Source organism: Ornithorhynchus anatinus, chromosome 21 (assembly GCF_004115215.2).
Source record: "Ornithorhynchus anatinus isolate Pmale09 chromosome 21, mOrnAna1.pri.v4, whole genome shotgun sequence".
Classification (NCBI taxonomy): Eukaryota; Metazoa; Chordata; class Mammalia; order Monotremata; family Ornithorhynchidae; genus Ornithorhynchus; species Ornithorhynchus anatinus.
Window position 1 is genome coordinate 8104143 of NC_041748.1, and position 14841 is coordinate 8118983.

Sequence of the window (14841 nt, forward strand, 5' to 3'; positions counted from 1 at the left end):
GTCAGAGGACCTAGTTCTAGTGTCAGCTCTACTGCTTTCTGCTGTGTGACCTTGGGGAAAGTCACTTCACTTCTCCTGTCCCTTAGTTACCTCATGTGTGAAATGAGTGATTAAGTCTGTAAGCCCCATTTGGACACGGATTGTGTCCAACATGAATCTACTCTGCTCTTGTGTAGTACTTGGCACATTAATGTGTTTTAACAAAATATCATTTTTTAAAACAAATTGTAATGTTAATGTTAATCTGCATTTTACCAATGAGGTAACTGAGGCACAGAGAATAATAATAATAATTATGGCATTTGTTAAGCGCTTACAATATGCCAAGCACTGTTCTAAACTATGGGAAAGATACAAGGTTATCAAGTTGTCCCTTGAGGTTCACAGGTCTTAGTCTCATTTCACAGATGAGGTAAATGAGGCACAGAGAAGTTCAGTGACTTGCCCAAAGTCACACAGCTGACAAATGGCAGAGTCAGGATTAGAAACCCACAACCTTGACTCGCCAAGCCGTACTCTTTCCACTAAGGCCAAGCTGAGGTCACTTGCCCAAGGTCAGCACAGCAGAAAAGTGGCAGAGCTGGGATTAGAACCTAAATCCTTCTAACTCCCAGGCTTATGCTCTACCCAGTAAGTCTTGGCAGAGACTTGATTTCAGAAGAGAGGGGATGGAAGATGTTAGAGGAAGGAGTGGGTAGCAGAGTGACTGAAGCCTCCTTCGGGGGGTTGAGGGGTTTGTAAGGAAGCAGGAGTGGAAGTGGGAGTGGGAGATGGCCTCCGCACATGCCCAACCTCAGAAGGAGTAGAGCCTGCTTGGCTCTGCACAGGTAGGGAGATCACTTCAGCCAGTCAGTCAACCGTATTTATTGAGGGTTACTGTGTGCAGAGCCCTGTATTAAGTCGTAGAAGAGTACAATACAACAATATAACAGACACATTCCCTGGCCACAGTGGGCTTACTGTCTAGAGGGGGAGACAGACATTAAACTAAATAAATGCATAAATTACAGATTTGTATGTAATAATAATAATAATTATGGTGTATGTTAAGTGCTTACTATATGCCAAGCACTGTATTAAGCCCTGGGGTGGATACAAGCAAATCGGGTTGTACACAGTCCCTGTCACACTCAAATGTTGTGGGTTAGGAGGAGATAAAGGAGCAAGTCAGAGAGCAAATGGGAGGAGAAGAAAAGAAAAGAGGCTTAGCGAGGAAGGCCTTTGGAGAGATGGCCTTCCAAGAAACTTTGGACGGGGGGGAGAGTAATTGTCTGTCACATTTGAGGAGGGAGAGTGCCCAGGACAAGGCAGGTAACATGGGTGAGTTCCACACTTCTCCCGGATGTCCAGATCATTTGCCAACAAAATCAAACAGTCCATGTTTCCACTCCTCAAGAACCTCCAGTGGTTGTCCATCCTTTTCCATATCAAACAGAAATTCCTTACTGATGGCTTTAAAGCACTCAATTACTTTGCCCCCTCCTATCTTGCTTTGCTAATTTCCTCCTACAAACCAGCATACCCACTCTGTTCCTCTAATACCAGCCTAAGCACTATATGCCAACCTCATTGATCTCACAACAAGCCACACTCCCACATGCTGCTTCTGGCCTAGAACTCCTTCCCGCTTAATATCCAATAGACCAACACTCTTCCCACCTTCAAAACCTTATTAAAATCCCATCTTCTCCAAGAGGTCTTCCCTCATTTCCTCTATTCCCTCTCCCTTCTGTGTCACCCTTGCACTTGGATTGTTTTGTCAGCCCCAAAGCACTTATAAATAGATCCGTAATTTATTTGTTTATATTTTATATATTTATCTCCCTCTCCGGACTGTGAGCCCCCTGGGGTCAGAGAACATGACTACCAACTCTGAAATAGTGTACTCTCCCAAGCCTTTAGTACAGATCTCTGCACACAGTAAGCACTCCATAAATGTGATTGATCAATTCCGGATTTTTTCAATTATTTCTTGTCCAACTCTACCAAAGACCTCATACCCATGGGTCACCTCCTGATACTTGTCCCATGCTTGAAAAAAAATATCCTTACTTGACCCATTCCACAATTTAGCCAATGCCCAGGGGCACTTACAGACTAGGTTCTACAATATTTTCTACAAGTTTGGAGGGTCAGAGAAATGTAGAAAACCCTGAAAATGCAGGATTGGTACGGGGGCTCAAGTACATTATGTGTGTAGGCTTCTAGTCTTTACAGCAGGGTGGTCAACTATGAACTAACAGATGGTTTTGTTTTTTGGTTTATAATGGTATTTCTTAAGTGCTTACTATTACACCAGCCCTGGGGTAGATACAAGCTAGTCAGGGTGGACGCCATCCCTGTCCCACATAGGGCTCACAATCTTAGTCCCCATTTTACAGATGAGGTAATTGAGGCCCAGAGAAGTTAAATGACATGCTGAGCATGACACAGCAGACATGTGACAGAGGTGGGATTAGAATCCAAGTCCTTTGACTCCCAGGCTTGTGTTCTATCCAATAAGTCACACTGCTTCTAATGTAGGAGGTTACATAGGAGGCCTCCCTGATCATCCCTCCTGCTCTGCTCAGTCTGCTGAGCTCCCTTCAGAACAGAGAGGTATTGGCTCCGTCTAAGGCTGTAAGGGCTGGTGGACCAGAAGCAGGAGGGAGAAAAACAAAAGAGGAAAAAGGGAGGGTGGCCTCAGGACAAACTGGGATTCAGGCCTAATCCGACTCCTCAGGCAGCCTAATGGAGGCTGTGGTGGTGATGTTTTCATTCATTCATCCTTTGCCATCTCTGCTTACTTGACCTATTCTGGCTCAAACTCAGATCAATCCTGAAGTTCTACACAGTCAGTCAATCATATTTATTGAGTGCTTACTGTGTGCCGAGCACTGTACTAAATGCTAGGGGGAGTACAATATAACAGACACATTCCCTGCCCACACGAGCTTACAGTCTAGAGGGGAGAGAGGCATTCATATAAATAAATGAAATTACAGATATGCATAAGTGCTATGGGGCTGGGAGTGGGTTGATTAAAGGGAGCAAGTCAGGGTGATGCAGAAGGGAGTGGGAGTTGAGAAAAAGTGGGGCTTAGTCTGGGAAGGCCTCTTGGAGGAGATGTGCCTTCAATAAGGCTTTGATGGGGGGAAAAGTAATTGTCTTTCAGATTTGAGGAGGGAAGATGTTCCAGGCCAGAGACAGGACGTGGGGTTGTTGGTAGCAAGACAGGCAATATTGAGGCACAGTGAGTAGGTAAGCACTTGAGGAGCGAAGTGTGTGGGCTGAACTGTAGAAGGAGAGAAGTAAGCTGAGGTAGATGGGGGCAAAGTGATGGAGTGCTTCAAAGCCAAAGGTGAGGAGTTTTTGCCTGATGCAGAGATGGATTGGCAACCACTGGAGTTTTTTGAGGAGGGGATGACACGTCCTGAGCATTTTTTGTACAAAAATGATCCAGGCAGCAGAATGAAGTATGGACTGGAGGATGGAGAGACAGGAAGCTGGGAGGTCAGCAAGGAGGCCGATAGAGTAATCCAGGAAGGATAGGATGAGTGATTGTATTTAACATGGTAGCTGTTTGGACTGAGAGGAAAGGGCGGATTTTAGCGATGTTGTGAAGGTTGGACTGACAGGATTTAGTACAGGATTGAATATATGGGTTGAGTGACAGAAATGTTACGGGCTTGTGAGACAGGAAGGATGGTGGTACCATCTACAGTGAAGGGAAAATCAGGAAGAGGACAGGGTTGGGTGGGAAGATAAGGAGCCTTGTTTTGGAAATGTTAAGTTTGAGGCGACAGGAAGGCATCCAAGTAGAGATGTCTTGAAAGCAGGAGAAGATGAGAGACTGGAGAGAGGGAGAGAGATCAGAGTTGGATATGTAAATTTGGGTATCATCTGCACAGAGGCGGTAATTTAAACGACGGGAACAAATGAATTTTGCAAGGGAATGGATGCAGATGGAAAACAGAATTCAGTCTGTTACCAAATCCTGTCATTTTTATCTTCACAGCATTGCTAAACTATCCTTTCCTTTTCATCCAAACTGCTACCATGCTGATCCAAGCACTTATCCTATCCTATCTTGACTACTGCATCTACTTCCTCTCTGACCTCCTGGCATCCTCTCTCCCCACTTCAGTCCATACTTCACCCTGCCGCCAATATTATTTTTCAACAAAAACTTTCAGTCCATGTCTCCCCACTCCTCAAGGGAGAAAATGCGAGACTGCAGAGAGGGAGATCAGGGCTGGAGTAGTAGATTTGTGGATTATACACATAAACATGGGAGTTGAAGCCATGGGAGTGAATGAGTTCTCCAAGGGAATGGGTGTAGGAGACCAAAAACAAAGTCTTGAGGAACTCCCATAGATACAGGGTGGGGAGCAGAGAAGAAGGCTAAGAAAAGAGTCTGAGAATGAGAAAGAGCATGGCCTAGTGGATAGAGCTCTGGCCTGGGAATCCAGAAGGAGCAGGGTTCTAATCCACCACTTTGTCTGCTGTTATGATACTGGGGCAAGTCCATTTCACTTCTCTCTGTCCCTCAGTTACAAGTCATCTGTAAAATGGAATTAACATGATGAGCTCCATGTGGGACAGGACTGGGTCCAACCTGATTAGGTTGTATCTACGCCCAGCACTTTACTACAGTGCCAGGCATAAAGTAAACGCTTAACAAATGCCTTAAAAAGAGAGGGCCAGAGAGATAGGAGGAGAACCAGGAAAGGACAGTGTCAGTAAACCAAGGTCAGGTCAGTCGGTGGTCAAAAGCAGGTAGAGAAAGTGGAGGGAGGGTTAGGATGCAATAGGGGCCATTTGGATTTGGCAAGAAGGAGATCAATAGCGACCTCTAAGAGGGCAGTTTACATGGAGTGAAGGAGGCAGAAGCCAGATTGGAAGGGGTTCCAGGAGAGATTTTGGAGGAGAGAAGTGGGATCCAGAGGAACCTAACTGGATCGAGTAGTTTGGAAGAATACTAGGAGGGAAATGTGGCAAATAACTGGAGGGAATTGTAAGGATGAGGAGAGGGATTTTTTAGAATAGAGAATACGTGAGCCATTGTAGAACAAACAATGGAAGATGGATATCAGGGAGGGAAGAAGGGAGGTATGTGCTTTCATAAGGTGCAAAGGAATGGGTCAGATGTGCAGAATTAAGAATTAAGGACATAGCACACACAGACAATGCACATAAAATGTATATGTAAATATGTATATACGTTTGTGCACATGTGTGTGTGCCTGAGTTATATGTGCACTTAATTCTTGAGTGTCTTCATCACTACATTCACCCATGGCTGCCTGTATGACTGAAAAGGCCAACATGCCAGTGTGCACTGAGCTGTCATAAAACTTGACCTTTGGGATGTTATGTTTTTCTGTTTGCACCTCTGGTTCTTGCCTTTTCCCTTTTATTTTCCCCTCCTGATTTCAATCCACCATCCTGGTCTACTGCAGCAGTTGACTTTCACTCCTCTACTAGAGAAGCAGCATGGCTTAGTGGATAACAGCGGGCCTGGAAGTCAGAAAGGACCTGGGTTTAATCCCAGCTTGCGACAATCTGCACTTGCCATGTGCCCTGGGCAAGTCACTTCACTTCTCTGGGCCTCAGTACCCTCATCTATAAAATGGGATTAAGAGGGAGAACCCCATGTGGGACAGGGACTGAGCACGCCTGATTTACTTGTACCTATCCAGCAATTAGAAAAGTGCTTGGCATACGGTAACAAGTACAATTATTATTACCATTACAGAGATGTAACACTATATGAGGCTTTGTTCTCCTATCTTCTTTACATGTATCCTTCCTGTTTCTCTATGGACTCCTGGCTTTCAATTACTTCATTTCAGATTCACGACACAGCAGCTCTGGCTCCAACTTCTGGCAGAGACTTTTTTAAGAACCATGTACTTAAAAAAAATTGCTCCTCCAGTGCTCATAAACCTTTACCAATACCTAAGAAATTGATTTTTTCTGGTAGAAGTAATTAATGAACAGCTTATACTATAGTTGCCTGAAAGTGTGGGCTTCCTTAGGTGCCAAACCCTTTGTGGAGAGACTAGCAGTGTGGCCTAGTGGATAGGGGATGGGCCTGGAAGTCAGAAGGATCTGGCGTTCTAGTCCCGGCTCCGCCACTGTGTGACCTTAGGCAAGTCACTTAACTTCTCAGTTACCTCATCTGTAAAATGGGGATTAAGACCGTGAGCCCCATGTGGGCTATGGACTGGTGTCCAACCTTGGTATCTACCCCAGTGCGTTAGTACAGTGCCTGGCACGATAGTAAGTGCTTAACAAATACCATAAAAATAAAAACAAAAGTTCCTGGAAGACTCAAGTGCAAGATTGAAAGAGACCACAAAACTGCCCCCCTGACAAAGTGACCTTTAACCAACCAGAGATTCCAGTGAGACAGACATGGGAGAGAGAAAGAAAAGAAGGTGAGGACTTTAGCTATCCGCAGAGGGTTAGCAATGCTACGGGATCACTAGAAATTAGTATAGAAAAGACAATTTTTCCAAAGGAATAGTTATTTAGGGTTGAGTTGAGCCAGGTGACAATTACATACTGAGAACAGGATATTCACTTTAAATCACTACCATAGTGTTTACTGCCAAGGGTGAGGTTGGAAAGGCCAAGAGACTAAATGAAATTAGTCATGCTGGAAAAATGCAGATAACAGTTAATAATAACCATACATTCTGGACATTTTCCCTGACCACAGTTATTGTGCCTCAGGGTTTTGAGCATCTGAAACTCACAGCATAGTTTCTACAGGTCATCTGTGCAACATTCAAACAGAATTAACTATTCATTTGTTGGAGAAAATCAAAATCAAGGACATAAGAGATGCAGAAAACCATTTCCCACATTAAGAAGCCACTTTGTTCAATGACCTCTCCAAGCTTTCTAAGAAAATAATCATGAGAATGATGATAATAATAATAATAACAGTATTTGTTAAGTGCTTACTTATGTGCCAGTCATTGTAACTAAGCGCTAGGTGGATACAAGCCACCCCAGAAGTAATAATAATAATAATGGTATTTGTTAAGCGTTTACTATGTGCCAAGCACTGTTCTAAGTGCTGGGGTAGATACAAGGTAATCAGGTGTGTCACACGTGGGGCTCAACGCCTTAAACCCCATTTTACAGATGAGGTTACTGAGGCACACAGCGAAGTGAAGTGACTAGCCAAAGTCACACAGCTGATAAGTGGCGGAGCTGGGATTAGAACCCATGACCTCTGACTCCCTAGCCCGTGTTCTTTCCACTAAGCCAAGTTGCTCAGTGTCCTCACCCAGGAAGGCCTTTGAGTTACAGTCTAGGGCCACTACTGAGCTGATGAGATCTGTTCCTACTTTCTGTGAGTGACAGAGGTTCTTTCCTCGGTTCACCTTTGCCTGCTTCTCCCAAGTCAATCTCCAGTGAGGCTCCAACCCTTAATCCTTGCAGCCCCAGAAGGTGAGGACAGGCTTGGGAAGAAACCAGGGAGGTGGCAATGATGTATCCTGGCAGCAGTAATAGCAGCAGCAGGAGTAGCAGGGAACTCCACTGCATCAGGGTGGCAGAAAAATGCATTAAATCAACGACGATATATATAAAACAGAGGAGAGTACAGGGGGACTAGGGAGAAAGGACATGACTGGGGGGAGGAATAGAAAATCCCAGGGAACTGAAAGGAAAGAGCAAATCTTTTTCCCTGGAGAATTCACAAAAACAGAGATAAACTTTAATCACTTTGGGCTCGAACTGGGCTCAGATGAGCCCATTTTTTCTTCACCAGCCACAGGGGCCAGAGTCCTGCAAATGCCTAAAGATGGCAAATCTGTATACAGCTGGGGAAGGCAGACAAACCTGGGACTTGGGGGCACACAGAAATGGTAGCCAGGGCTTGGCAAAGAAAACATTCTTGGAAGAAAGGAACAGATATATCTCCTACATGAGAAACCCACATCCCTGACTTGGGCCAGAACAGTTTACTCACCCTCTCCTTTCTTAATAACAGTAATAACAGTGGTATACATTAAGTGCTTACTCTGTGCCAAGATAATCAGATCAAACAAAGTCCCGCAGGGCTCAAAGCCTTAGTAGGAGAGACAACATGGATTGAATCCCCCTTTTACAGATAAGGACACTGAGGCAGTGAGAAATTAAGTAGCTTGCTCCAGGTGACACAGTGGGAAAGTAGCAGAGGTGGGATTAGAACCGAAGTTCTCTGACTTCCAGGTCTATGCACTTTCCAGGAGGCCACACTGCTTCTTCTCTCCCATCCCTTTAACCAGCTACTACAGCCCCACCCTTTCCCTTTCCTTTACAGCTCCAGTCAGCCTAGGACAAGGTTCCCTTCTTTCTTCCTTGGACTCCTTGTTTCCACCCATGAGGCACCTACCTTTAGCCCACAGGAGTAAGAGACCTCGGTTCTCTCCTGCTGTTTTTCCTATTCTGGCTTAGCTCTGAGGGGGGATCCTGCCCTCGGGGACTAAGAGGATCCTGGGGATGATAAATTTGGAAGTGAGGGTCCTCCCCCTCAACCAAAGATAATATAAGGGAGGGGGGGGTCCAATCCCACTGTCTCCAGGTTCGTGTCTCCAGGCAGGGGGTGATTGAGGCCTGAATCTGCCTAGGAGAATCTGAAAGGTGGTTTTTTTTCAGGCAACCTGAGGAACAAGGAATTGCAGGTGTGTGTGTGTGTATGTGTGTGTCTAGCTGACCTTCGTTTTTAAGACGATGCTACAGACATTGTGATCCTATCCATTAATGTGGCCAAAAACAAGTGTGATTGATAGATACACACTCTGATTCTCAAACCGGAAATGTTGGATCGGATGAACAGGAAGCAATGAAATTATTGCATCCCTGTGGCTGGGATTACAGATGGAGATATGACTATGGATATAACACTAGTATGGGGTATTGAAAAGGCATTAAACTAACAAGGATAGATATAAAACAGAGAAAAATACACAGGGAATGGGGAGATAGGGAGGTAACTTCAGGGTGCTGGGAGGAAGTATTGGTTTGGATGATAATGACCTGGAAATGTTGATTTTCCTGTGATCTTTTCTGTTACTGAGCAATGTTGGGACACTCAAGTATTGAGGTGATGGGTTATGGGTTAGGGTCTGGTGGGTCTGGTTGAGTTTACCATGGCTGTTTATTTAAAACAAGAACTTATACTTCCCCTCTTCTTGGATTCTGCTTGGATGCTATGAACAGCAGGCTTGGGAATAAACTGTCTTTATCCATTTTAAAATCAAGGGGCAGGGAAAGGGAAAAAGTCAAACAGACACCTGTAGCAGGAGACACTTCCATGACAGAGGAATAATAATGATAATTGTGGTATTTGTTTAGCACTTACTATGTGCCAGTCATTCTACTAAGCGCTAGGATGGATACAAGCAAATCAGGTTGGACACAGTCCCCAACCCACATGGGCCTCACAGTCTCAATCCTCATTTTTTGAATGAGGTAACTGAAGCACAGAGAAGTGAAGTGATTTGCCAAAGGTCACACAGCAGACATGACAAACCAACACTTCCTCCCAGCACCCTGAAATTACCTCCCTGTCTCCCCATTCCCTGTGTACTTTTCTCTATTTTATATCTATCCTTGTTAGTTTAATGCCTTTTTAATACCCCATACTAGTGCGATATCCATAGTCATATCTCCATCTATAATCCCAGCCACAGGGATGCAATAATTTCATTGCTCCCTGTTCATCCGATCCAACATTTCCGGTTTGAGAATCAGAGTGTGTATCTATCAATCACACTTGTTTTCGGCCACATTAATGACAGAGGGGAGATTAGAACTCACTACCTTCTGACTTCTAAGCCCTTACTCTTTCAACTATGCCATCCTGCTTCTCAAGGAACGATCCTTGGCCTAAACCAACAGTAGGGAAAACTAATTTCCATTTGTTGACTGACATCACTTCAATCAGAGCTTTTTTCCACTGATATTTACTAAGAGACTTGTTAGAAAACAGGGGCTGGTGGAAAGTAAAGAAGGAGGGAGGATCCCTGAAGCAGTGAGCTAGAATTAGGGTGGTGGCTCTTCAGATGTGGAGAAAGGAACAGCTCTGGATAATGTTGCAGAGAAAAGAGCAGAAGGATTTGGCAGTTTACTGAAGGTGACAGGTAAAAGACTGTGTGGATTTGAAGTTGACAACCAAATTGCTCAGCTGGTCTGTTGATATTATTAAATTTAAAAAAAAAGTCCAGGAAAAAGACATGGAATTTTTAGTGTTCATTCAACACTTTTCCTATACCAGTGCATTGCAAAGGTCGTATTTAATGTGCTATATAATTCAGTCTGAAACTAGTTTATAAATCTGGTTGCACAAAGCTGACTACGGTCTTCAGAATCCTGTTCAAAGTGACTCTGGTCAGAATTTTGCCAGCCATGGAAAGCAATGAGATGCCCTGCTATTGCCATCATTTACACACCAGTTGGTCTGTTTAAGGCAGCGTTCCCTCCTCCTTTCCCTTGTTTCTCTCCCACTACCAACCAGTCAGCACACTTTGCTCCTCTAACACCAACCTACACACTGTGCCCTTTCTTGCTCATGCCCTTCCTCCTGCCTGAAACTCCCTCCCCCTTCACATCTGGCAAATGACCACTCTCCTCATCTTTAAAGTACTACTGAAATCATATCTTCTCCAGGAAGCTTCCCTGACTAACCACTCATTTCCCCAACTTAGTTTCCCTCCCTTTGGCATCACCTTTGACCTTGAGACCATGCCACTTAGGCATTTTGGTATTTATTCTACTGCCACAGCACTGACACTCTTTTCCTTTCCCTAGCTATAGTTCAGATTAGTGCTTTCCCAAGCATTCAGTACAGTGCTCTACACACAGGAAGCGCTTAATAAATACGATTGAATGAATGAATGAATATCTATCTCCCCTACTAGCTCGTAAACTCCTTGTGGGCAGGGATTGGTCTAACTGCTGTAATGTATTGTACTCTCCCAGGCACATAGTAGAGTGCTCTAAACACAGTAAATGTTCAATGAATACCATCGATTGAACTATTAATTGATCAGTTGACAGTAGAAGGGCATTCCCATCTATTCTCTCCGTTTTCCTGTTACCTCTCAATGAAAGTCAGGATGCTTAACTCTTTCTATGTCCACTATGTGGAAAGGATTGTCAGTCATAAATCAGTTCTACCAGCCAATGTCCACATGTACTGATGAAAATCTCATCATTAAAAGCTTCATTGTCAAACTTTGAAGGGCAGTTCTAGGAGCCCCTGCATCAAGAAGTGGCAAGACTTAGCAATGAGAGTGGAGGAGTCTCCCTGGATTAGGGTAGGACTACCTCCACTTAGCATGGTGGACATTATTCCAGTAGCGATGGACCACTGTAGGAAGCATCCAGATGTGAGTAGAATCTTACCAAATATCCCAAGGAGGCAGGATTGGGAGATGACAGAGGTCCTACTACCTCCTCCTCTTTCTGCCTCTGGAATCTGCAGAAATTGCTCTTTTCCACCCAGACAACTGGACCACTGGAGTAATCCAACCCAGCCATGGGGTCAGCATGGACGCTTTGGGTCTCTCTGAAACCTCCTCTATCCAACTGGGGTAGGTGATTCTGAGCCAATTCCTCAGTGCAGTACAATCAGGTTGACCTCACAGAGGAAAGAACAAATACTTTTCCAAGCCGACCAAGTTGTGGTTAGAAATGGAATTCCAACTACCAAATCACACTAATACTTGCAGTGATCAAAAAATGTCAAGCCAGTCTGTGTGTCATTTCTTCTCTTAGCTACCCGAATGTCTGTTTCTATTCACTTTCTATTGACAGCAATGTTGTTTTGAAATTATGGGATTTTCAACATTCTAGTCTCTGCCTTGAGAACAAAGGGATGATGTTTCAACACATCCACCGGATTGCCAGCTCATTTTAACAGGGAATGTGCTGTTCTTAGCAGAGCTGATTCTCTCTTAAAGATTGCAATAGCCTACAAGGGTGGTTAATGTGCTTGTGAGTTCCCATCTCTCCTGGTCAGACCTATTTTCTTAAATTGGGCCACGGTGGCTACTGAGGCCACTGTGGCCTTTCAGCTGTTGCTGTGTTCTTCTCTCTTTGAGAGGAAGCTAACTTGTTTCACTTCAAAAACAGATACATTTAGGCCGGCACAGTTAGAGTGACGTATGTCTTTCACACTGGAAGATGATGGTACTGATATTGAGATCCTTCCCAGGCATGTGAATCAGTGAGGAAGTGACACGTCCTCCTAAATTATTTAGAATTAAGGCTTGACCCTTGTTGGGCTAGTGGATCTGTTATTGACTCTTCTCACATCCTGGTCTTCACAAAGAGCAAACACCTGTTGAAGGGCAAACTTCTGTTCTGGTTTCCGTGGCCAGGATTTCAGGATTTTTGCAACGGTCTCTCAACAGTCCACTGCTTTGTCTCATTGGACTTTTGTATTTTTATCACCCAGGGTTCTGTGTGCGCTCCCTCTTTCAGGTCTCCATTTAGCATCTGTTTGGGTATCAGTCGTCATCCATTCTCCTCACACATCCCGCCCAGTGGAGCTGTGTCTCTGCGAGATTGCTGGTGAACTGACAGCTTTCCAGGACCACATTTTTGGTGATCTCTTGCCATCTGATGTTGATTAAGCTTCAGAAATGATGTTGACAAAACTTCTCCAGGAGCTGGATCTGTCTTTGGTAGTAAGTCCAGCTCTCACAGCCACAAAGAAGGTTGGACACCACACCAGCCTTAAAGACCTCCAATTTGGTACAGAGTATGATGCCCTTTTGTCATGACATTCTTTTGTGAGTCATTCAAGAGCTTGGGGACATCTGTTATTCTCTTATTTATGTCTAATAATAATAATAATATGCATTTAAGTGCTTACTATGTGCCAAGTATTGTGCTGAGTGTTGGGGTAGATACAAGCAAATAGGGTTGGACACTATCCCTGTCCCACGTGGAGCGCCCAATGCAGTGCTCTGCACACAGTAAGTGCTCAATAAATACAACTGATTGACTTAATCACCATTCTACAGATGACATAACTCAGGGCCAGAGAAGAGAAGTGACTTATCCAAGGGCACACAGTGTTGGAGCTGGGATTAGTCAGTCAGTCAACCAATCATATTTATTGAGTGCATACTGTGTGCAGAGCACTTTACCGTATGCTTGGTAAAGTACAATATTTCTATATAACAATCACATTGCCTGCCCTCAACATGCTTACAGTTTAGAGGGGGAGACAGGCATTAATATAAATGAATTACAGATATGTACATAAGTGCAGCAGGGCTGGGAGGGGGATGAATAACAGGAGCAAGTCAGAGTGGTGCAGAAGGGAGTGGGATAAGAGGAAAGGAGGGTTTAGTCAGGGAAGGCCTCTTGGAGGAGATGTGCCTTAAATAAGGATTTGAAGAGGGGTAAGGTATGAGGAGGGAGGGCATTCCAGGCCAGAGGCAGGACATGGGTTAGAGGTTGGCAGTGAGAGAGATGAGACTGAGGTACAGTGAGAAAGTTAGCATTAGAGGAGTGAAGTGGGAGGGCTCAACTGTAATAGGAGAGTAGTGAGGAGCGGTAGGAGGAGGCAAGGTGATTGAGTGATTAAAAGCCAATGGGGAGGAGTTTCTGTTTGATGCAGAGGTGAATGGGAATCCACCAGAAGTTCTTGAAGAGAGGGGAAACATGTCGTGAACATTTTTTTGAACTATGATCCTGGCAGCAGGGTGAATAATAACAGTATTAATGATGTTATTTATTAATTGCTTACTATGTGGCAGACTCTATACTAAGTGCTGGGATGGATACAAGCAAATCAGTTTGAACACAGTCTCTGTCCCTTGTGGGGCTCACAGTCTCAAGACCCATTTTACAGATGAGGTAACTGAGCAACAGAGAAGTGAAGTGACTTGCCTAAGGTTACACAGCAGACAAACTGGAGGAGCTGGGATTAGAACCTATGTCCTTCTGACTACCAGGCCCATGCTCTATGGACTGTAGTGGGGAGAGACAGGAGCCTGGGATGACATCAAGGAAGCTGACACAGTAATCAAGGCAGGGTAGGAGAAGTGATTGCTTTAATGTGGTAGTAGTTAGGATGAAGAGGAAAGGGCAGATTTTAACAATATTGTGGAGATTAAGTGATGGATTGAATATGTGGATTGAATAACAGAGAGGAGTCAAGGATAATGCCAAGTTTACTGGCTCGTGAGACAGGAAAGATGGTGGTTTCTTCTACAGTGATGGGAAAGTTAGGGGAGGACATGATTTGGGTGGGAAGATAAGAAGTTCTGTTTTAGACATGTTAAATTTGAGTTGATGAGAGGACCCAGGTCCTTCTGACTCCCAGGCTCGTATCTAGCCTTGCATTGGTGGACACTGTACTGACTTGGTAGCATAATTTGGTTCCTGCCTTTAATTTTGTGTGTACAGTGAAAGACTTTGATATTTGAAGGGTTTCCTGGGCATAGCTTGTTACATAAGTCCATTTTCCTTAGATGTACTGTGACACCATACCTCTGTTCTGTATCTGCAAAGTGAGTAGCAATCATTTGCACATTTTCTTATGTAAGTGCTTCTAGAACCCAGTCATCTGCATATAACAGTTCTTGGACTACTGCCTTAAAGTCACTGTGATTTTCTTAAACTTGTGAGCTGAAAGAGTTTCCAGATAAATTGGAAACACATTCTGCTGCTGCCTTGCATGACAGCACAGAATAAGTTGAACAAAACAGGACCGACCACCAAACTCTGCTTTCTTCTAAAATTGCATTTCTTAAGCACTAACTATTTGCCAGGCAATAAACTAAGCACTGGGAAAGATGCAAATTAATCAGATGGGCACAGTGCATGTCCCACATGGGGCTC